General features: G+C 37.5%; 1 protein-coding gene across 10 annotated transcripts in view; it reads right to left on the minus strand.

The window, feature by feature from the left end:
• JAK2 (Janus kinase 2) overlaps positions 1–24,376 on the minus strand; it is a 91,716-nt gene that overhangs the window by 62,536 nt on the left and 4,804 nt on the right. For 4 of the 10 annotated variants that reach the window (XR_005102060.1, XR_005102059.1, XM_037374496.1 and 1 more), the window contains exon 3: positions 16,684–16,766. The exons of 2 other annotated variants lie outside the window; for them this stretch is intronic. The gene's annotated coding sequence lies outside the window, so the exon portion shown is untranslated. Of the gene's footprint in view, positions 1–792; positions 862–16,683; positions 16,767–21,127; positions 23,175–24,376 lie in introns of those variants that run through there. 4 more of the 10 variants (XM_037374499.1, XM_037374500.1, XM_037374498.1 and 1 more) reach the window with 3 other exon arrangements.

Below are 24,376 nucleotides of genomic sequence, written 5' to 3' on the forward strand. Positions count from 1 at the left end.
CTCCAGAAAGACTCTCTTCATTTTCAGCTTCCAGTTTAGAAACTGTGTATCAATATGTCAGACCTGATGCTAATTTAACATACAAATTCCCTCCTCAAGGTGTAGGGTTTCTAGGGGGTTTTGGTATGGTTTCCCCTCCCCGCCTGCTCAGTTTGGAAAAGTGCTTGAAGCTGTGAAGAGGAAGCAAAGCTAGCTCTTCACAATGTCACACCAGTTACAAAAACCTGGAACACTAATACTATTTATAAGAGTTTAACCTTAAATAATGTTCCTTTGTAGAAAACATAATTCCATACAATGTAATCTATATATAAAGTCTTGCACTTTTAAAGTTTTCTTTATTTAAGTATTGCAGAAGCAGCTCAAAACCTAGGCCAGATTAGAGCCTGAAGCTCTTAAACAGCTAATAAAAAAACTGCCTTAAAAAACCCCCAGAAACCAAGAAAAAACCAAACCACCAAAACCCACCAAAACCACAACACCTCCCTCCTTGCCCCCCAACTTAGATCCCATACAGATTCAACACAGCTAGCTACAAAAGGGCATTGTGCACGAACTGAACCACACTTACAAACCCTTACAGAACAATGGCCTGGTCGCATAACATGATACAACAAAACATAAAAAAGACCCTCTGAGACATCCAAGCAATAATCTTGTGAGACAGTGCCACAGAAATATTTGGAATCAACCGATTTCTGTTAATGGAAGTTTAAATACTAATACTCTAAAACCCAAAACTACACAAAGGCATTAACAAGCCTATCAAATAATGATTTAGAATTCAATTACCATATATATAAATATTGCAGTTCATGCTATTCTTTGATAGAAGGGTTGAAGTATTTTCAAAAAAGGAATACATTCTTTTTTTAAACCCTATTTTAATGTTTCATATTGTCGAATAATTTATGATAGCAATGTTGACATTTTATCTTTTTAATTCAGGAAAATGTACTTGCCTGATAGCTTACTTAATGCTTCCTTAATCATCAATGGCGTGAGAGCTCTCCACTTGTTCCCTATCTGAAATACCAGCCAGCTTTTGCAAAGATATAGCACTACATGCTGTGCCAAGATCACGTTATCTCCATAAACACAGACTGTCAGAAAAAAATGAAAGCAAAAAACCCCAGGGCTCTGAAAGTAAACAAAAGTTCATCATAAAATGTACCATTAGCAGAGATTCTGCAAAACGCTAATGAAAATCACAGGGAAAAAGAAAAGTTCAGTTAAGACAACCATATCTTCACAATGTAATATTTCAAATATTGTGTGGTTTCTTGTCATTTTTGGGGGGGGAAATAAAAAAAAAAAAGGGGGAGGGGGGGGGGGGAGGAAGAAAAAAAGAAAGTAAATAGACTGGTGCTTCCCCTCCCTAAAGAGAAGTCATATTGTCATGTGTCCAGTAGTTACAGAACTGTTTTAAGTAGGATTATGCAGTTCAATTGTATGCTTTACTTTTAATGAGAAAGGAAATATTCCCAATTAAGACACACTTAGAAAGAGCTCCCTATACTCATATTGCATATTTCCCCAAGTTCTGAAATAAGAATGACACAAAACTTTTTTCATTATTCTTGATATTTTATCTGAAAAAAGCACATGGAAATTGCAGAAAGCAAGAACATGAGAATTGTGACCCAATAGATCAAAAGTCTCCAACACACTATCTGACATGGATTCAAGAAAAAAACATAATGGAAAATCAAATAATGATTTAAATAGGGGATATAATGGTTGTAGAATAAATACAAATTTGAAACAAACATTTTTTCCCTCTCTCTCAGAAACAAGAATATCAAACTACCAGAACAAACAGTCAAGAAAGCAGTAAATTCTGTATTTCTTGATTTTAAAACGTCATGGTTAGATGCACTATTACAAAAGAGCCTTTAGATAAACTCATGTTACTGAACTTGGTGGCAGAAGAAAGCTGAAATGTAACTGGTCTATGATACACAGAAGATCAGAGAAGATGACGACTGTGTTCTCTTTTGGATTTCAGAATCTGCTGCTATAGATTGCGCTAGTATCAGTTCCTCTATGAGAAGGCATTATAAAATAAAGATGACACATTTATAGAATGACAGTATTTTTACATTGATAAGTTGTTTATAAAAAGTTTCATTACAAAATGCCTACTGAACAATTACTCAACTAGTTTTAAAAGTCTATCTGATGACAGAAAACCAGAAAAAACTTTAGAACACTCAAGTCTCTCAGTACATAAATCAAATTCCAACATAAGCTTTGCTTCTGAGCCCTTATGTCTAGGGCTTTCATGTACATTTCAATCTCTGATGAGTTCCCAGACTCTACAGCAAGTTCTGCAGATATATCAACTCAGTAACGCAAACCAAGACACATTAATTCTCCCTGCTAGATGCCACTCCAAGTCTGAAATCATACTGTTTCAGTCTTGCCTAAAGGTGGTATTTTCCCACCCACTTTTGGATGGAAAATTCAAAGCTACCTAAGGTCATCTATTCAAAATTTAGGATATGCTATTTTCTAAATAACAGAACAAGACGGGCTTTTTCCTAGATCAATCTCAAACTCACAAACCACTTCAGTTTCCTACAGAACTTTTCAGCTTATTACACATACTTATTTGCAGCTTCACCTCAGCTCTGCCAAACTAAGAATTTCAGACCTCTCTGCCAGGGCTTGATATAAGCTGCTGCAAAGGAGTAGATTTTCATGGACCTCAAGAACCACTTCTAAGGCAAAGCAGAAAAATATTAGTGTATGCCACACTACTTAACATGTGGCTAACGAAGAGATGACAAAACCAAGCTATGACCCTGATGCAATAAAAACCACAGCTAGCCTCTCCCAAAAGGCCTGTAAAGATACTGCAGGCTCACTGATATTATTTTACTGAATAAAATCACTTTTAATCAGATAAACTGGAACTAAGTCTAGAATAGAATTGAAATACAATGTATGACAGCCATGGTTTTTTGTAACTTGCAAACTACAATGAATAAGATGTCTCCAGCTGAACTAGCCACTCTAAAAGAGATTTTTGTGCATACATTTTCAGGTGTAAGATAAATTGCTGAGATCTGCTAAAACCAACTAGAAGTTTAAAATTGACAATGGTCTTTCTTCTCTTTATGTGTGCTTTCAGCTCCTGAAGATAAACCCTAACCAACTACAGATTACTATAAATACTACTAGTTATTGGATTTATTAAATGTATATTCCAATTAGCAAACTAAATCCAGTTTAAAATTCTAAGCAGGAATTAAAAATGCCTGAACAGACCACTTCTGACAAAGCATTCCAGTACCTATAAATGGATATCCCTCTACACTCTGCTGCCCTTAAGCACTTGCCACATCTGCTCACCTACCAATAAACAACCTTTTAAATAGATGGGGTTTTTTTTCTTAATTGGTACATAGCAAGGACTTTGACCACTAGTACATGCAAGAAATAGTCCACCCACACCTACATCCAAACTAAACATCAAGATATTTGTCTGCCAACTCATCAATTAACTGAATTGAGTTTCATTTTGTTAAAGCAAATAAGGTCACAGAGCAATTACACCCCTCTGACTGGCACACAGACATAAAGAAAATGTAAAAAAACCCCAGCCAAATAACAGGAGAAACCAGACCATAGCCTTAATTTGTTAGATCACTGATAGCATTCTTTGGTATCAAATTCGTTTAAAAACAAAACCCTACAATGCAGCTTTTGGCTGCAGAAGGCAGAGCATACTTCTGTCAGCAACAAACTTAGCCTCAGTGCCATCAGATCACTTCCACTATTCTAGGTAATCTTTACCTATTTGCACAATCCCATAACAAATGCATAGTAATCTTCATATTTTCAGTTTGCATTGTACTTCAGTACTATGGTGCTTTATATAAGACATTTGTCACCTTTCTTGTTTTCCAGACGTAAGACAAGGGCCTAAACTATTTGCCCAAGTCCATGCTGTGAGCTGCTGGTAGATCAGATATACACACAATTCTTTGTTTCACAAAATAATAAATAGAACAAATTTCATTGTAAGAAAGAACTGCCTCATAATTCCTTTCAAGGAAGGTAAATAGTTGAAATATTAAGCAACACCATAAAGGAAGTGCTGTTGAAATCTCCAAACTGCTTAAACACTGCAAAAGAAAATCCATTTTAAAACTCAACCCTTACTGAACTCTCCCCAATACACAGTGTCCCAGTTTCATTTTTCAGTTTTAGTGTATAGAGGAAACCTCAGGCAGGGGAAAGAAAAAGAAACTCTTCTGAACACAGAGTTCAATACAAGGGGCATGTGTAAGAAAAAAACAAAACACACCAAGGAAAAAAAAAGCTTTAAGACTGAAAGACACAGATGAAATATATTTAACACGTCTCAGAGTAACACAACACCATGATCCTGCCTAAGATTTACATTCCCATTTACTCTTTAGAGTTCAGTAAAAAGAGAATTAGGTAACAAACGTGACACTACTATGAACATCTATATCAAAACCTATGAGTGTATTTATTGTTCAGTACCGCATAGGTGACCAAGATATGCCTTCAACAGAAACAGGATTCTTAGTGGCTCTGTGGTACTGACCCAGTCTAAATGCCATTACTATGTAGACTTAATGCTTCTGCATTACTCCAAGCAGTAAATAAAACAAGGTCACAGAAATGGGCTCTTGTTATTCTTCCACCCCCATTCAGGACTGATGGTTTCTAAAAGAAGTTAAGTTTATCTCATTTAGCAGATGCTTCCCCTCCCACTCCCCTGAAAACTGTTCATAGACAGTATCACCATTTAACACTTGACCTCATCAACCCACTGACATAAGCAGCATATGTCACCATGACCACATGTATGGATAGTATATAAGCTGAGACAGATCCTGTCAGTCACTACAGTCAGACACAGTCAGAGTTGGAAGAAATGGTATAGCGGTTTCTTTTTGAGAATTTAAGAAGTTAAGGTAGTTTGATGACTCATAATTGACAAAGACTTACATTAGAGACCCCTAAAGCCAAAATAATATAAGAAGTGGTAAAGCATAACACAATCTTCCGTTGCACTTCTTTTTACCAGCCGCATGCTTCTGTGGACAGCAAGACAGTGTGATGGAAGGATTCCTCCCCTGGTGAAGGACTCCACCACATACGATGTGGAAACTTCCTGAAGTCAAATTATCCTTCTCTCAGACTATATCTTGTTAAGCACAGCAGCTGAGTCACACCTGGACACTTCAGCCCATTTTATGTGTTGTACAGTTTCTGCCAGAAAGAAGAAAAAGAGTGGGCAACAAGAAAAACAAGCAAATCCTTGGCAGGGGGTGGGAAATCAAGAGAGAAAAGAGGACAGGATGACAGGTATCAGAAACTGACAGTTACAGCAGAACATGAAATCTTCTACAAAGACTTGAGAATCCCTTACTCTAAAACCTGAACGTTGCTTGAACGTCCTCAAGTTTGGAATGCATTATTAGGTCAAAAGCATAGATTAGTATGCCAAGTCTGAGCCCAAACATCTCAAAGTACAGCTGCTTCTCCTCTTTCCCCATTCCAATTCCTCCTCTCTGCCAAGCTTCTTTAATAGAAACTCTCCCAAACCATCGCATAACTGGGTACAGGACTATGTTTGAATTTTAACTGAAATAACCTCAGTCACTTAGCATTTAATCCACCTTGTTTAAAACTAATTAAAAACTAATTAAACTTGTTTAAAACTACTAGAAGTTAGCAGACTGCTAGACAGGCATAATCTTAATACATGCAAGGTGAAACAGATGATTCTATACAGGCAAATGAAAAAAAACTAGCAGGCTGGGACCTGCTTGATCTTAGAAAGTACAGGAAAATACATAGTAACTACTGAAAATGACCAAAACTCTGGACTCCATTTGATTCTTAGAAAAATCAAAAAAGAGGAAGGAAATGAAGGCATCCTGCCACAATCGACTTCTGCCAAAGCATTCTGTTTTAACCTTTGGAAATGTAATTGAACACAAATGAAAACTTGGTAAGAAGTTTAAACTACTACTGAAAGAAAATACCTTCTCATAGCAATTATTTGCTAGGAGGCAGGAACAGACACCAGAGGGATGACATACTCTATGATGGGAAAGGAGTCAAGTAAAAGCAGGAGCCTCAGTTCAAGTGGAAGATAGAGATTGCACATTGAGTCATATGTGGGACAGAAATCAAGAAAACTAGGAAAAGGGTAGGTATTTGTCGTACTTTATCTCCTGCGCATCTACATACTTGTAAGAACAAGTATATATTACTCTTTCATTCCCCTCCCATCTCTGACTGATATGGTCCCCTCAGTCAGGTCCCAAACTCACTCAAGTAAACGAATCCTATGTTGACTCCCCACCAAGGACTCTCCCAGTTCCCTTAGGTTCTCTGAGTCTGCCCAGCATCCCCAGGCTACCAAATCGCATACTGCAGAGCATACAGTAAGGATCATATCCCACACCACAGGGTAAAAAATTCATTAATTTTCCATTCCCATGGTATCCAAATCACAACTACATGTAAGCAGAAATAAGAACCAGGAATAGCTGCTGTTAACAATACCACAGGTGGTTGGGTAGGGTTTTCCCCCCTCTCCTTTCTGGAGGGAATGAGAAATTATTATTTGAATCCTTATCAAATATTTCTTTAGTTCTTCCATCATTCTCCAAGCAACATCTACTTAATCCCTTAAGGGTGCTGGAAAAAGCTGATGGAAAAGGATTTGCTCACATTGCTGAGCCTCAGGGGTGGCGAGTAGGATCTTTAAGCCAAGGATTTCAGTCATTTCTTGCTCTTTAAGCATGGGGAGTAAACAGGAGACACCTCAAAGGCAGCTAATGCCTTTGAGCATTGAAATTACAAGTGCTGCCCTCCTGTTGCTGACATTTGCAGACTTTTTTCTTATGAAGGTAGAATAAAGGAAACATTTTAAAAATCATATGTTAAACAGACAGAAAATGAGAAGAACTGGAAGAAAAGATCTTTACGGGAAATTATGGACCATTGGGGTGACTCATGAGAGGAAAAAGGAGGCTTAAGGAGTCTTTCAGTAGAGCACCTGAGAAAGACCAAGTTAACACAGATGTCCAAATTACCTTTTGAACCTTCTGTTTGTGCCATTCGTAAAACTACCAGTAAAAGTGACTATTATTCCTCAATAAACTTGAGCCAGCACGGCACAAGAGGATATGCTATGCATATTCCCAATGACAAAATAAAGAGCATTTAGAGTCTCAACTACTGACAAACGTTACCTGTTCCAGGGCCAAAGAGTCTTAATGAAAGAAACAAGAATAGTTAATACTTGTAGCAACATGCTCCTCCAGAACTGCAAAGCAGCTCTAATGCCTGTGGTTCCAGCCAGGTACTCTGTGATCTGCCATTCTCAAGCGGAACAGAGAGACAGGGAAGTAGCGGTGTTGCTATCACCTGGAACATACAATCAGCCAAACTACGAATGATTATGAGCATCTGCTCTCACTCTTACCTTTCTCTCACCTCACTTCAGCATCTCCACGAACTTGTGTCTCCAAACACTTGTGAAACCAAAAAAACCACAAAACCAAAACCACCAAAAACCTAAAAAGATGTTAAATGCTGCCTGCCAACTTGACCATTACTGACCCCTTGCCCTTCCTCCTCATCTAGCTATATTTGCTGTATACTGTTTTGTGTGTAGAGTCTAGGTCAATTTTCCTGTTCTGGATTTGTGTATCACCTATGCAGCAGAGTCCTCAGCCAAGTTTAGAGCTTTTGAGAAGTTGGACAAAACCAGATTATACCCAGAAAAATACATTATAAGGAAAATACTGCAGAATTAAAGCTACCTAATAAGCTCAGGGAATTCTTGTAGGACAGATATAACTGCTTGAGAGCAGCAAAATGAGAGTTACTGCTTTCTCCTAGGTAAGTACATTTGTTAAGTCTTAGATTCATTTGTCACAACAGATTGGTGGATGAATCACATATATATCAACCCATTCCCTTAATTATTTAACTTTAAAAATATGCTTCCCTGCTAAGTGATAAATGCTAACACCAAGATGAACTGGACATTTTTATATGAACATTTAAAATGACTCTTACTTTTGTTCCAAACATGTATGAATTGCCACATGTCATTTACTTCTACAGCACCCTGACAATATTTCAATTTCCTACCAACCACGTTCTTTTTTTTTTTTTCTCTCTCATGCAAGTTGAAACAAAACTAACTGCATGAAACATTCAGTTCTAATTTCTAAGGCAGATGATAATCACTGGCCTTTTGAGACCAGTAATACAAATCTAAGCACTACTAAGTTTCCACAAATGTGTTTTCCCTGCCTACGAAGAATGAAGACAGGGAGAAAACAAGAGCTAATACACTCCTATTGGGATACTTAAAATCTGCAAAGTAGATTCAACTTTTTCATCCATTTTCCCGATACAAGAGAATTACAGCATTTGGCAAACTAAGCATACAATTCAAATAGAAGTAAACTAAAATAAACAAAACATGCACAGTGAAGTACATGGAATGGGACTGATTTTGATCATCTGCTTTTATAATAATGACGACATACAAAAGGTTACACTTTTAGAAATCCTATGTGGTACTATGCTAAAAGAGAAAAACTGTATTGTAGGGGGTTTTATACCTGCAAGATTCCAGGCCTCTGTCGACGCTGTCAGATCAATTCCGTGTTTATTTCTCACACAAGGCTAGTATTAGACTCAGGATAAAGATGACTCTGTATTGAAATAATCACTAAGGTACGTTGATGGGAACAAAAAAATCTCAGTAATATGTTTTGCAGGAATATGCAGACAGGCATTGTTATGCTAGATTAATGTTCCAGGTAGATATTAATCTATCTTGTAAATTGTGTAGTACAGATTTGGGCTGCTTAATGTTCTGGCCAACTTCTGCCATGTTTGCAGAAGTTTACAAGCATGCACTTAGCTGAATTAAAATATAAAAATCACTCAAAGATTAATTTATTTCAATGGGTGTTAAGCATGTCTGACAGTTCTGAAAATCCCTCTGGCCTTCAAACATTGAAATCATCAGACAGGAACATATTTGAGCTCTAGCATTAAGTTAGAGCTATCTTTCCCCCCCAAAACGATTAACCTTAAGATCCCACATTGTTCCCAATTCCCATATAATTTTCTCTTTCTCTTCTACTGTTACCTCCCTCATATCTTCTCTGAGGGAAAAAAACTTTCTGCATGTTATTCTTGCACCCTATTGGGTAGGCAATCTGCTTTTTGTGTGACCCAAAAGGCAAAGAGAATCATAGTAACTTATCCTACTTAGAAAACACATAATCATTATCAGCCACGCAAAAAGTCCACTTCCAAGTCATGAAATCAAACTCAAAGTGGCACATCTGACAGATGCTTTCAGACATCAAGAAAATACCTACCATGAGCAGTCTTTGCATCTTGTAAGGCAAGCCATTATAAAATAACAACTCCATTCTAAAATAACTAGGTAAGTAGGGCAAGAAAGGAAAAGAAAGCAAGCAGGCCACCTCCCTCTCAAAGGAAGGCACAGAACATGGCAGCGAGATTAGACAGGACTGCAAATCCATTTGGCAAGAACAATGACTCACCGTGAAACACAACATGAGGTGAGGCAGAATTATACAACTTAAGTATTCAGAGATCTTGAAAGAACTTGAAGAGGAAGGCACCTGATCTCCAATAAGGCCTCCTGACCCTTAAGCAGGAAAAGACAGGCATATACTAAAGGAAAAATCCTGGTTGTGCTTTTACTAAAGCACATCTGATTATACAGGTTGACCAGCAGAGAGAGCTGCATGAACTGGAAAGTCTGCATCTCAAATAGGGCACTAGTCAACGCGCACTTACAGGAACAGCAGTAGGGACAGCACTTAAGGATATTAGGTATGCATATGTGGTACACACACAAATAGACCAGAACAAAACTGAACCCACAAAAACACATATACAAATGCTACACATCTTGCTGACATGTGAGAAGATGCAGACAGTTCTGAAGAGTCAGAGTTCTGAAGAAGTTCTTACATAAAATGGTGTTCTCAAAGTCAGCAACACAATTTACAGTACTGACATAAGTGAGCTGTTGGCAAAGCTGTGGAAGCAGGGGAGGCGAGTGTTACCATTATCGTAACTTCAAATGAAATCTTTTGAAGACATGGGGGAACAACATGTAATTTATGAAGTTCAAAGGAATCTCTATCTTTCAGGATGTGTCCCTGATTAACTCTTCTATATGGTAGCTTTTCAGTACATAAACAGATCCATTTAACCTTTTAAACCCCATGAAAAAGCAAAGAAACTTTAAATTAATAGAAGCAAGCATATACTCAAATATAAGGATTTATCACTAAAAGAATTGTGTATGTTGACTGCAGATATTCACGATTTCAATCGCAAATTACGGAACTATTTAGAACTGCAGGAGCCAAGAGCAGACATTAATCACAGACCAACACAAAACTACAAATGGCAGCAACATCCATACTAGCCTGCTTTTTCTCCTACTCTAAAGGGTTTAATAAGCTACACCCTCCTTTGAGATACCTGTTGTATAAACATGCCACAGAAATAAAAATCCACTGAACCAAATGCATTTACAGGCAAATTTACCTGCAAGAGACAGCTACCTTTTAGGTTGAACCAGCAGCTCAAGTGATTTTGAAAGCCTGCAAAACCAACCACACCCCTTTTTTATCATCACCAAAACTTAAGATTACTCTAATTATTTAACTATTAACTAACTCTAGGACCAAATTTACTTAAAAAGTGTCTCAAATATGAAGGTTAATGCAGCCTGAAATTTTTACCATCTTCAAAGCTGGATATTTCAGAACCCCTCTGAACAGCTTCTTCCAGTGTTTGACCACCCTCTTACTGAAAAAAATTTCCTTAATACCTAACAAAAATTTCCAATGTTTTCACTTGTGTCTGTTTTCTCTCATCCTGACACAAAGTCCAGCTCCATATTCTTTATAGCCTCCCATCAGGTAGCTGAAGACAACAGATAGATGTCCCCTCAGACTCCTCTAAATGGAAGCACACAGTTCTCTCAGCCCCTCATACATCATGTACTCCATCCCTATTAATCTCTGGGAGTTCCTTCACTAGACTCATTCCAGCATGCCAGTATTGACCTAGTACTACGAAGCTCTGGTCTGGAATAGCACAATTAGACAAAATAACTGCCCTTTCAAACAAAATGTTCTTTCAAAATAGATTTATTTTAATGACACAAATGAAAAGTTAGATACCCAAGAAAAATGCAGGCTACACCTAAGAAATAACTGAGTATGCCCTGAAAAGTAGTAGTTATAATAACTACTGATATAGTCAGAATGAATTCAATACAAATTTTCTATATAATTCAGCACTAAACATTTTATAAGCACCACCCATACATATGGATCAAATTATGTCTTCTTTATACACAAACATGTATAATATTCTGCACACTCAATTTTACTTATATACTTCATATATAAAAAAGTATATATCTAAACCAAGGGGCTTAGTCATCACACATCAAGACAATTTTTGCCTGGCTGAAATCCAAAACAGAAATACAGTTCTATAGTCCCTGCAGGAGAGACATTTTGTTTAAGATTATTCTAATTTGAAGATTAGACAATAAGTTACAAATATTAAAATGCTTAACACTTGCAAAAATTCAAGACTACATCAAAGAATAAAACTAGTTCATAAACATTTGTTGTTACTGCTGAAGTACACACTTGACAATCACTGAACTTGGTGGAGGAGCTTCTGACTCACAGAAGTCTGCAAAACAATTGCAAGACCTGCATGAGAAGGAAGGAACAGTAACCCGTAATTCTGCTCTTACACAGGAACATTGCTATGCAACAAAAACAAACACCAAATGGCTGGTTCACTTTTAAAACTGTCTTTGGGCTCATATGATTTAATAATTATTTTTTTTAAGCAGGGCAGACCAAACTTTATAATGAGACAATCCCTTTCTTCAAATGCAAAGGATGTTTCATAGTACTCTACAATACGCTTAGCTAGACTACATGACAGAAACCTGTATTTTGTTCCATGTAACACCAATGGCCAGCAAATTCAATCTGTACATGGCAAAAAAGTTAACATAGCAACAGACTGACCCCTGAAAATGCACAGTACCATTTTGGATTCTACATAAAGGTAGAAGAGGATTCAAAAACACTGTTTTCACCAGGACAGGTCATGTGATGGTTACATCAGCCAGCAAGTAAGTACTCTCAATAAAATGAAATCATCTCATAGAAAATTCATTTTAGTGAGAGACATTCCCAATTGTAAAATGCTTGGAGATTAAATTCTTCTCTTCCCTTTGCAACTACAACAAAGTATTCGTCTGTCTCTGCAATCTAGTCTCTCAGTAAATACAAGCAAAGACTATCACCTGCTTCATGCTGTCTATTCTGTGCCCTCCTGCCCCTAGCCCTCTGTTACCTTTGAAAGGTTCAAGTCAAGTGGAAATCGGTATGAGAGTTCTCCCACACCTCCTCACAACACTCAGCTTACACCGCAAGAAAGATCTGGGACCTGGACGCTTGTTAAAACTTACACCAAGAACTTCAAGGCTTTAATAATAAACAAGAGCTGATACACAGAAATGTTCCCACAGTAACAAGTCCTGTGGGTGCTAAATGTACTGGTCATTGCCTCCAGAAGGCTGTACCTTCTGTCTAGAGCCATCATCTTTTAATCACCTCAGCAGTTACTCAGAAGCCAATCTTAATTAAAAATGAAACTCTTGCTACATAAAACTTGCTTAGATTTATTTGGCTACTAGCTGAGTCACATCTTACTCAAATACTTTATGTCCACATAGCTTGAAAAGAAAATGGAGAAGCATTCAAATTCATTTTGATTTCATAAGGCTTTGACTGAAAGCCCAAGCAATGAAACAATACTTGAATCATGACAGCAAAAAAATTAGAAATCAAATTAAACAAGCAGCAGTATAGTCAGATTAAGGAGCCTAACATTTGTCTGGTGACTTGTTTTTTGCATATTAAACTAATGCATTTTTCAGTTTGAGTCCCAAGAGCTGCATAGTTTAAACTAGGCAAACATCAGAAGCTAGGTTTCTAGTGATAATACAGAACCTTTTGAATAGAGGTGTTTGGTTATTTTTAAATACATAGGAGCAAAAAAATACAATCTGGCTGCAGACCCTCTTTAAAGGCAGTTAAAATTCTGCTTCAAAGGCTGTAATCAGATATGCAGTTATGACTGTTCTTTTGTTCTTAACATTTTATGGACCTTATTTTATACTGAATGCAATCAAATAACAGAATCAGTGCTTTAATGAAATCCTATATGCAACTCTAAAATGGTATTTCTTTGAGTTCTTTTAAATACTACAATACTGTAGTATTTAGTGCTTTCTAATATATTTCTAAAATAGGTGCAAGGATTTTGTCAGCTTAATGCCTACCCTTCATCACTGTAGCAGTAGTAGAAACAAAACAATGACTAAATACAAACCCACTAGCCTTCTCCATCTATGCTACTCAACGCTAGTTAATTCAGTTGTCCTTTCACTCAATCAATAGAGGATCCTTGCAGCACTGAACCCCCCATCTTGTGGAGCTCTTCAGGCACAGCTGAAGCAGCACAGCCTTACCTGTCTGCTAGGCCCGACATGGAAGGAAGCGTCAGCACTCAAAACATTTAACCCTTTCTCTTTTTTTTCCCCTCTCATCTCAGTGCTTTCTGCTGAAGGATGTCACTCCTCTTGTTTATCAGGCTTGTGGTGACAATGGTGACCTACCTTCTCATCCTGGCTTTGTCAAAACCCTTCCCCCCCAACACTGCCTACCTCACCTTATTAGCAATTCTACTCTATAAGCAAACAAAAAAAACCCACCAGTAAACACCTGTGGCTGTTTACACTTTGCCTTTATGTGTTTGTGAGTAGCTGACATATTGGAAGGGCAACTTCTGCCTCACCACTAGATGAGCTAGACAGTCAAAAGCTTCAATGCCAGTGCCCAGAGACTGGTGAATGGACAATACACTCATTGAAACAAGTGTATTTTCCACTATGGCTGAAACAGCTGAAATGTCATTACATCTTCTTCCTTTTACAAACCCAAAGCTGTCCCATATGTAGTTGAACTATCTTCCAAGAGCTGCAGTTGCTCTCAAATCAGTCCTTCCCATATTACCTTTCCTCAGCTGCTGAGGACCCCCCTTTACTGGCCCATCATTTCACAAGCTTTTCCAGTGTGTTAGCATGACAAGTGACTAAATATTTCTCCCTTTACCAGACAAATGCATATATACTGCCTACACTGGGCCTGCAAGGCTCAAAATGCTTCTCAAGCTGATCCTCCAGTCCAGCAGTACTATAACCATGCTGGCAGCTAAACCCCTTTAACTTTTTCTGCTGGTTTTATGTTCTTCCCTTCTCTTTCATACATCATAAACCTGTCCGCACCCTCAAAAAGACAAAAGGAAAAAACGAGGGGAATGGGGGGGGTGGGGGGGGTGGGGGTTGTGCAGCAGGGAGAAACCCCACACCCTCTTCTGTTCTTTCCACTTTAATCTATACACCTGCTCTACTCTATATTTTGTAAAAGTTCCCCACTTTAACTTTCTTTTCCTTTGTTTATTTTGGGCATTCTCCGTTCCCTCCCTCCTCCCCTAGCAGCGGGACTCCTCAAAGGAGATCATTTTGCCCCTTTGAGAGGTTTGAGGTTTTTTGGATTTTTTTGTCTTTCTGCAGAAGACAAAAGAAGCCAGCTCTCCCTAGTATTTAATTTTCTTATCACTCAAGAGCATACAAGTTGCTTTTGGAGTTGATAATCTGCAATGTCTTCTTGTGTAACGGCTGTCAAGTCAGTAACTAGAAATAATCCATTAAAAGTATAAATTATTGATCAGGCTATTCATGTGACCACTGTACTTCACAAGACAGGATTATCTGCCAACAGGCTGCTCTCAGAGACTGACTTCCAGTGGGAAAATAAGTTATCACAGAAATTTATGCAAAGCCTAGAAATATATATATAGAAAACATATCTAGAAAGAGGTTCCAGAAAACTCATTTTAATGCTATCAAGGGGTAGCATTGCCAAAATTTTCATGTTCCTATGCTGCAAATTATTTCATTTCTACCAAACCATGATCAAGTTCAGATTACAGTGTTACTTTCATTACTTCCAGCACTATTAGTAAGCTAAAAATCACGTAAGTTCTTTCATCTTCTGTTTTGTGTGAAAGAAACACACAACTGCACATGTCAAATGATGTTACTGATACTGAGTCTAGATACCATGCATGTTCCAAATAAATAGTCTATCACAGTAGTTTTGACAGTAAGTATGATGTTCTTTACTCATCAGTGTTACAGGTTTACAGGTTACAGGTTACAAGGGCAAAACCGAAAAACCAGAAAAATTAACAAACTGACACTCCTACATACAGTCTGTGTAATCCACAGCTGACCTTCCATTTCTTTCATTACTTGTACACACCATTTAACACTTTAAGTATGGCTGTAATCATATAATGAGATTTGCTAAAGCCAGACTTTGCATGAACTAGTCCAACAGTAGCATTTTGATGATCTACTTGCTAAACACCAAGAATAGAATCATAGAATCATTTAAGTTGGAAAAGACCTTTAAGATCATCAAGTCCAACCATTAACCCACGACTGCCAAGTTCATCACTAAACCATGTCCCTAAGTACTGCATCTATGAGTTTTTTAAACACCTCCAAGGATGGTATTTCCACCACCTCCCTGGGCAGCCTGTTTCAATACTTTTCAGATGTTTTGAAACCAGCAGAAACAGTCACATTAGTAATAATAAATTTGCAACGCTCTAATTCAATTTTGAAAGCATATGAAATATTCTAATCATGACCTAGATTAACTCTCACATTCTATAACCAAGAGCCATGTTACAATTCTAACTACTAATAAATGCATGCAATGATACTCTACTAAAGATTCCGTCTCATATAAAACATCATAATTTTATAACATTTTACTGTAAAAAATGCATGTACAATTAGGTATCTATAAATATAAAACTGTTTCAGTAACTTAAAACAGTCCTAGCCTTATGTAACAATTCACTACCCATTGTTAGTACTGTTATTAATCTGATATTATAATTATGCCTTCAAAAGGACGTGACCCATTACACAGATAAAATAAAAGGAAATAAAAGTATGTAGGAACAAACAAGAAAGGAGAGATCACAAATTATGATTGCAAACTAATCCTGTACACCACCTGTGAGAATAAAACAGAAATGTGATAAACAAAAAGGTTTCTTAAAACTGCTACTTTATTCCACCACACAGTCTAAATAAGGAAAGGACCACAATCTGAAATAGGTATTTCTGCTCATTCCACCATTAAGAAACTAAAAAGCTATTGGTGAAAAATGTTTAATGAATGTGTGCACACATGTGTTAGATACATAATTTGCTGGGGAAATTAATACTAGTTTATTTTAGAGATAATTTTAGTTCAAGTTATGAATTTTTAATGCTCGCATATAGAACAGAGTGTCTGGCCCTCAACCATGGTGAATCAAGTGAGCAAGACACTCTGAACACAGCATGAACAGCAGGCCTAAAAGCCTACGAAGATATTTTCATACATCAGTTGTCTATACCGAGGTTACAAAAGATTTCCAAAGTCTTACCACAAGAAAGGACTTCTGTGTTCTCAACACATCAGCCTCACTGAGATTTGAAATTACACAGTAGTTTCCAAAAGCTGTACCTGCTGGAATAATGGAACATATACATTAGCAGTTAAGGTTAAAAAGACACATACAAGGACTTGCACTGTCTGCACCTCCAGTAGAGAACCACACATTTTCTTGCACCTTTTTACCCATTTGCCCTCCGGGATTTTTTCCCCCCTCATTTATAATACATTTCAACTTCTTCCCATTATCCCTGTACTTCAGACTACACATCAGTTCTCATCCAGTCTACTGCCAAGCCAGTCTCTCTTCCTTCCAGACAACAGATTCTTCTCACTCCCTACATTTCAAAATAAATTCTAATCACACCACCACGCCCTTGCCCACTGAGGTGAACAGAACTGACTCTTCTCACAATTTTTCACAAGTGATTTGTTTCTTCCACTAACAAATCAAAACTAATTTCCTCTTCAAAACCAGCAACAGCTCTCCTTCAATTGAAAATCAATTTCCCAACCTCCCAGACAATATTAATGTAGTTTATCCCAGCTTGCAAATGTATCCACCATATAGTTTCTGACCTTAGTATTTCTTTTATGTCATGTGCTTTTTGGTTATTTTATTTTCTTCCCATTTTCCCATCCAGAGATGCTAAAAACTTGACTGGGGAGCTTGCTCTAGCAACTCTAAGGATGACAATGGATCCAGAAAGACAAAAGGTTGTTTCACCAGTGTAAACTGAAAGACCAAATACTTAGCTGGATCTGGGCCCTCAAGTTTGGTTCCAAGTAGGTCAGACCTTGACTACTGTCAAGATCAGGAAGTGATCTTAAAACCTACTTGACTCTTTTATTAATGGGACTGAAGAAAGCAATGTAAGAAAGCAACAAACCCACAATAGGAGACTTGTGATGGAACATGACAGAAAAGTTCTGGAGGGGAAGAAAAAAAAAACCAAAAAGAGTCAAGAGATGGTAAGAAGGTAAACAAGAGAGGCATCTGGAGGGATGAAGAGACAAAGCTGTTTACATACTTGTTCCCTCCTTACTTTAAGCCATTTTATTTCCAGAATCCTATTGAGTTCCAGCTTCTGCCTGTAAACTCATCTCTTGCTTTACTACTTTCAGGAAGGAAACCAACACCATTTCTGCCATGGTGGGAAAAGACAATTCCTTTTCTTACAGCACAGGAAACAACCGTTCAGAAGCATTAAGGACATATTATGCTCTCCCGACAGTGCCTTTGACTGAGACCATCTTTTTCTATTTGCAGATTCAAAAGAGTTATCTTGTGTGTGGTGTTCTATCATTCACATTAAAAAGTCCACTTTTACAATTTTTAAAAACTTTTATTTTTTTCTATCATCTTCTGTGTAAACTTATCAAATGACTCTACAAATTCATTTAACTCTGTTGCTGCATGGTGTATATTTTTGCCAGGGAGGCTTTTATATTGTTCTTGTTCCCCTATTCTCTCTTTCTTCTCCTTAAGGTGTTATCAGGGAGGATGATTTCCTCTCTTATTTCTTTGATGGCAAACGGATGTCCATCAGTTCTGTTTGCTTTGTTTCCTTCTTCAAAGGCTCAGTGAGTAACTAGATGTTATGTCAAGATGAGACAGAGACTGCACCAAACAATAGACAAGTATGCTAAATTCATTGTAATGGATTGTAACAAATTAACTATTAGATGAGACTCTCTATTTGATTTTGAGCCAGAGGGGAAAAAAAAAAAAAAAGACAGCTTCAACTAATAACACTGTGGAGGTAATACATGCATACTTACTGCTTCTGAACATATATATTTCTCAGAGAGAGGAAAATAATTAAGACAAAGATATTTTGCTTAATTAGGGATTTCTTAAAAATTCTTCTTTTGCCTTTTAAACTAATCTTAAATAATCAAGCAAACAGCTCAATATTTTAGCTCAACTTAATTTGATGACAGAGGCAGCAAAATGAAATTTAAAAAGCAATATAAAAAAGTGGAAACAGAGGGCAAGTGTACTAACATTACAGATATAACTAGCTTCTCAAGCACAAGAGTAAATATCAGTAAGAAATCAAATAATTTTAGGAATAAATAATATCAATAGTACAAGCTTTTATTAAACAACTTTAGATATCATTACATGATGCAAAAGATGGCATACTGATTTTTCATCCATTGATGTTCCCCAACAGAAGAAACTTACATTCCACAATTAACTTTATTTGTAAGCAAAAAGGTTTACAGAGCAACTTTAAGAAAGGCAAACATTAAAACTAACTTGACTTGTGAACTTGTACTCAAGAAGCCAGGCTTGATAAAGGAACCAAATACCGTCAGCATACCCTAGCAACTAGCTCTAGAAGACATTTCAGCACAACAGAATGCATTGGTCTCAACTGGTTGAAGTTTAATGACTCCAAAAGTTCCAGCTAGTTTAACCGTCCATGAATCTTACAGAACCAAAGCAGGGGCAGGGGGAAGTATCACATGCATATAAGCTATGTATAATTAAGTACTCAGAAATCAGAGGGGAAGACAAATTGATTTATTCAAATAAATTTAAAATAGCTTCTTTAAGTTATAATTGAGATTTAAGAGAACATTTAATATAAATCACTTTTTGCACGTTTATTTTTTAAGCTGTTGTTCTGCATATTTAATCACTGAAGCAGCCAAATAGTTCTTTGTACTATTTTTTTTAATTAAACAAGATATATTATGTTGCCTTTTTATGTAAGAAGCAACAGAACTTAATGTGTTCTATCTAGACTTTGAGTTTTAATTAATTAAATTATGCTAACAAGCACATTGGTTATGGTTTTCAAGACAGTAATTTTAAACTTATTTCTGGCATGCTGCATTTAGAAAATTGAAATGTAACAAAATCATGTACAAAACTAAAGAAAAAATCTACAGTTCACATTATTAAATACAACACTTGTGAAGAAACGCTACATAACCAAATAAATTTATCAGAACACATTTTACAGTTCATTACAGTGAGCAGTTCATTAACGAAGGGAAGCACTATAATTATCTGAATTGAACAGATCTTTTCTGGTCACAATGTCCTTCAAGGGTTTAAAACCAAGGTGTCTCATCATCTTATGGTTATTTCTGTACATAAACTGGGAGAGGAAAATGTTCCCAGTTTTGTTGTTAAAAAGTCTCTGACCACCTACTGTCCTGGCTTTTCTGCAGAACTCTGCCAGTATTCAGATCTTACTTGAATTTAAACTTCCGTGTCCAGGCCTACCCCATCTCCTCCCTCCAGTACATAAAAAACACTGACAAGCAGGAACAAGTTCACAGCAAAGGCCACCAGCGTAGCTGGGGACTGTCACACAGACCCTGTGAGGACAGACTGGAGAGTGTGGCCTGTCCCACCTGGAGAAGAGAAGACTCTGGGGCAACCTAACAGCAGCCCCCAGTACCAACAAGGAGGCTATTCAGAAGACAGAGCCAGGCTCTCTACAGGGTGGGAGACAACAGGCATAAATTGAAACTCAAGAGGTTCAGAGAGGATATACGGAGAAAGACTGTCATCCTGAGGACAGCCCAGTACTGGATGTGCTGTCTCTGGAGGTTTTTGTGACCTGACTGGATACAGCTTCGATATCCATTCTGACACCACTACTGACCCTGCTTTTGGCAGGAGTTTGGACCAGAAACCTACAGAGGTTCTCTCCACACTAAATTATTCTGTGATTCTATGAACACAGTATCTCTGTTTAATGAAAAATTACATTATTTGACTAAATTTAGGCCTTAGCAGAATTGTATAATAACTGCCAACTGTTTTCTCAAAAACGAAAGGATTTCTGAAATTACTGTTTATCTAAATTAACTGCCTGTCCACCCAAGATCAGGGATGGTATTTTCTTGTTTTCCATCAGCAGGTCCCCTTAGCGTGAAAAGAGACCACCACTTTTCCACGATTCACATGTATTTAACCTATTGTTTTAACAGTATGATGAAGGGCATTTGAGGTCACTTCCGCTTAGGCACAGTCAGCCAGAAATACTTCAGCTACACTGTGGCAAGTCAAAACAATACCAGGTTTCTTAGCCAAGACAGACTTCAGATGTGGAAGGAGAAAAGTAGTTTGACACATTAACACAAAGCCCTACATGCTGTTTAAAAGTAAAGCTTTTCTGCATTTCCAGAAACGGCTTCAAGTAATCTAAATATAAAGCTGCTCAAAGACAATTCATAGAAGTCACAGCAGTCCACAAGGCTACTGCAGGAATGAGAAACCAGACAGACAATACCTTCTACCATATTATGGCACGTAGCAAACTTGCTGTAATATCTGGTAATGGCAAACTTCAAACTTCCTTCTAAAAAGTCTGACTGTAAAAAATGTTATTTCACCACCTTGCACAGTATTCTAATCACGGCATAATATCTTCAATGATAAAAACAGACATCACGTATTATCAACTTACCCAAAAATTTTTATCTCAGGTTCAAGAGTCCAAAAAAATTGTGTCAAAACTTAGGAGAACCACCACGAAATTGTCAAGTATTACAATCTTTTTTTACAAAACAAAGTAAAAACATTTAAACATTTAGCAAAGTTAATTTGAAACTCAGTTTTGAGAGTTTACAGGCAAAAATATTGATAAGCTATCAGTCTGAGCAAGTGGCAGAGCTCTTAGAAAACAGACTTGGAAAAGTACCAAAGCCCAAGAAAATTATGGTATGGCTTTAGTCTGCTGCAACCTAAAGATATCCTTCTAAACACTGTTAATATACCTCAGCTAGCTTGAGTAGCAAAAGCAACATGACATTTTTGGTGTCCAATGCAATTTAAACTGCTGTGGGTTCCAGTTGCTGAAATACAAGCTCATTCAGGTACATCCATGTGTGTTACAATCCTACATGCAACTACATTGCAGACACAGCTTCAAACTGATTTGGTTCCGACTCTGTAATCTCATTAACCTTAACCAAAATGTCCTGGTTTATTTATTCGCCACTTTGACCTGCATCTATTTCATCACACTGCTTTTAAGTCTGCCAGGGTGTAACAATGAGAAGTGAAAATTCCAGCTCATTTTTTACACCCACCTTGCACAGGGCTCTTAAGTCCTAACAATTTAGCATTCTCATTATCACATACTTAAGCCTAACATGCTTCTCCCCAGCTTCTGCAAGCATGCTTCCAAAATACTCATTGGAACTCATTGCAGCTCCATCATCCTTTCCATGCCCAAACCACCACTTTAGTGTGCTAGGCTCCAGTTCTAAGGGTCAAAAGACTCACAAGAACAGAATGTCCTAATGTTAGCCAGCTACCTTGAAACCACCTTTAACTGAAGCCAGGTTAAGATAAAAGCAACCAGAAGTATTTGTTCACAAAATAGTTCATGTTCACAAAATCCCTCATAGACAGCATAGTTACAAAGGTTTATGAAGACCCAGGTATAGAGCAATTAAAAGATAACCATGCACCTATTTACACAGTTGTTAGAACAGTTCCAAAGTCTCAACCTTTTGGGAGCCAGCTGTTGGCTTGACACATGCTTTATTGCCCACAGCTGAGGATCTGGGTCTTGTGCAATCCCATGTCCTCAGATCCCACTGGGAACCCAAAATTTCTTTTGTAGCTCAGTCCATCTTTGGGGTTATCCAGGATGTGGTTACACAACATTTTCTCTGGCACTGCAGGCCAGCTTAAGAAGCTATCCTGTCCGCTCCCCTTCCCTCCTGCCACTTGTTCCAAGAGAGAGAAAAAAAAATGATTTTAATTTGGGTCACAGTTGTGACACAGTTTACAGTACAGCAACTTCATGGTTTATAAACCCTGACAGAAAGGCCAAAACTCTTTCTCTGCTTCGATTGCTACTCATTTTCCCCAGCTTTAGGAATTCTGTCCCTCAGCCATCGGTCGCTAAGTAGGTAGAGCCTGCTTTCTACTGCTCCCAAGAGCAAAACCTCAAGGCATCAAAATATAGTAAAACCCAAAAGCATGTCTCCGGTCTACTCAGTGCAGAAATCTGAAAACTATGCATAGCAGATAATTTGTCAATATAATGAAAATAAATCTGTTGCTTAAAAGCTGCATATTAACACTATCCTTAACACACAGAAGCAGACATTCCAATCTCACAACTAATCTGAGACTCTAAATAGTAAAACCTTGTAGAACTGGCTTAAATCTGGTTTTACAAGACAGTAAAAACTGAAGGCATTTCTATGTACATATTGTTATATGACTATAAAATAGTCTATATTAAAATGAAACTTCTAGTGGTTCAAAAAAGAATCCCGAGAACCTGTAGTGCCAGTGCTGCAAAGTATGGCAAACTAGTGTCAGTAATAAGATCAGAAATGCCAGCTAAAGTTTCCAAAACCAGTCTGTACAAGAAGCAATTTTCTCCATGTGAGATACATTTCATAGTGAGGAAGTGTCTTTAGTAGTTTGATGATAAAGCTGAAAAACATGCAAGCTTTCAGGTTCACCAATCCTCTTGGCAGTCTTCACATAACCTATAAAATGGAAATAGTTTGGCTTTGTGTCCAAATTTGAGTCCTTCGACAACAAGGAAAGGGTTTTAAAGGTTTCACTTAATTCAACTCCTTTTACTCCCTCCATTTTCTGAGGATAACATTTTGCCTTCTTTACCTTTGTAGATTACAGGACCGGAAGAATGGTTTTGATTTTGCTTGTCCCTGAGGGGATGCCCCTTCATACAGACCAGTCACTATTTGGCTCCAGCTCCTCATTTCTGAGCACCATGGGAGTACTCCTTCATACAGATGGGAGGCAACAATCATGTAAGCAGCCTTTTTTCCCCCCCTCTGCATTTTTTGCAACCTTTTGCTCCTTTGCTTCAGAAAGAAGTATAGAGCAAGCTGGGTATTGCTGTCCCTTGCAACCATATTGTAGTTAAATTATGAACAAACATAACACAACATTGTTACATTTTGCAGAACCAGTACCAGACATTACAGAATGTCAGAATCCCTCACAAATGGGAAACACTACGAAGAGAAAAATTTTGCTGGCTTACACTGCCTACTGTAGTATGCAGTATACCAACTATACCACATATAACAGACCTTACATTTTTTTTCTGAACATCATGCTCCAACATTAACCCTCACTTGAAAGCTGCATTTTTAAGAGGCTTTTGTCTCTATAACCTCAGAGCCTCCTATGTTATTTGACTATCTTAATAGGTTTCCAAAGCACCTTTTCAAGGCACAAAACCCTCTCTTTTACTAAGACTTAATGGTTGTTTTCCAACAGTCTTTGTCCTCAGGTGCCCTTGCATTAGCCTCCTAGACAAGTTTTACCTAATAGGTTCAGTACAACTCAGACACCACCTGTGGCCCTATCTCTGTAACTGAATCCATGCAAGCAATCCCATCATCTTATGTTGAAGTTAACAGGGCTAGCAATCTAAATGCACTTGAACAACTGAGGCCTCTAAAAACTAAGAAATACAGGTACCAAATTTACTGTATAGCTATACGTATCAAGAGTTTTAGACATCAAAAATGTTACACATTTAGAAGTCAATGTTCTTCCTACTTTAAAAATACCTCACAGTGCTGGAAACCCAGGCTGTAGGACAACACATTAAAGAATGACAAACATCTTGCTCATACCTACAAAATCCTAGTAGTCAACCAAGACTAATGTAGAACAAAGACTGAAAATACTCATGTAAGGCATACTAGACATG

The sequence above is a fragment of the Falco rusticolus genome, chromosome Z, assembly GCF_015220075.1.
Source record: "Falco rusticolus isolate bFalRus1 chromosome Z, bFalRus1.pri, whole genome shotgun sequence".
Lineage (NCBI taxonomy): Eukaryota > Metazoa > Chordata > Aves > Falconiformes > Falconidae > Falco > Falco rusticolus.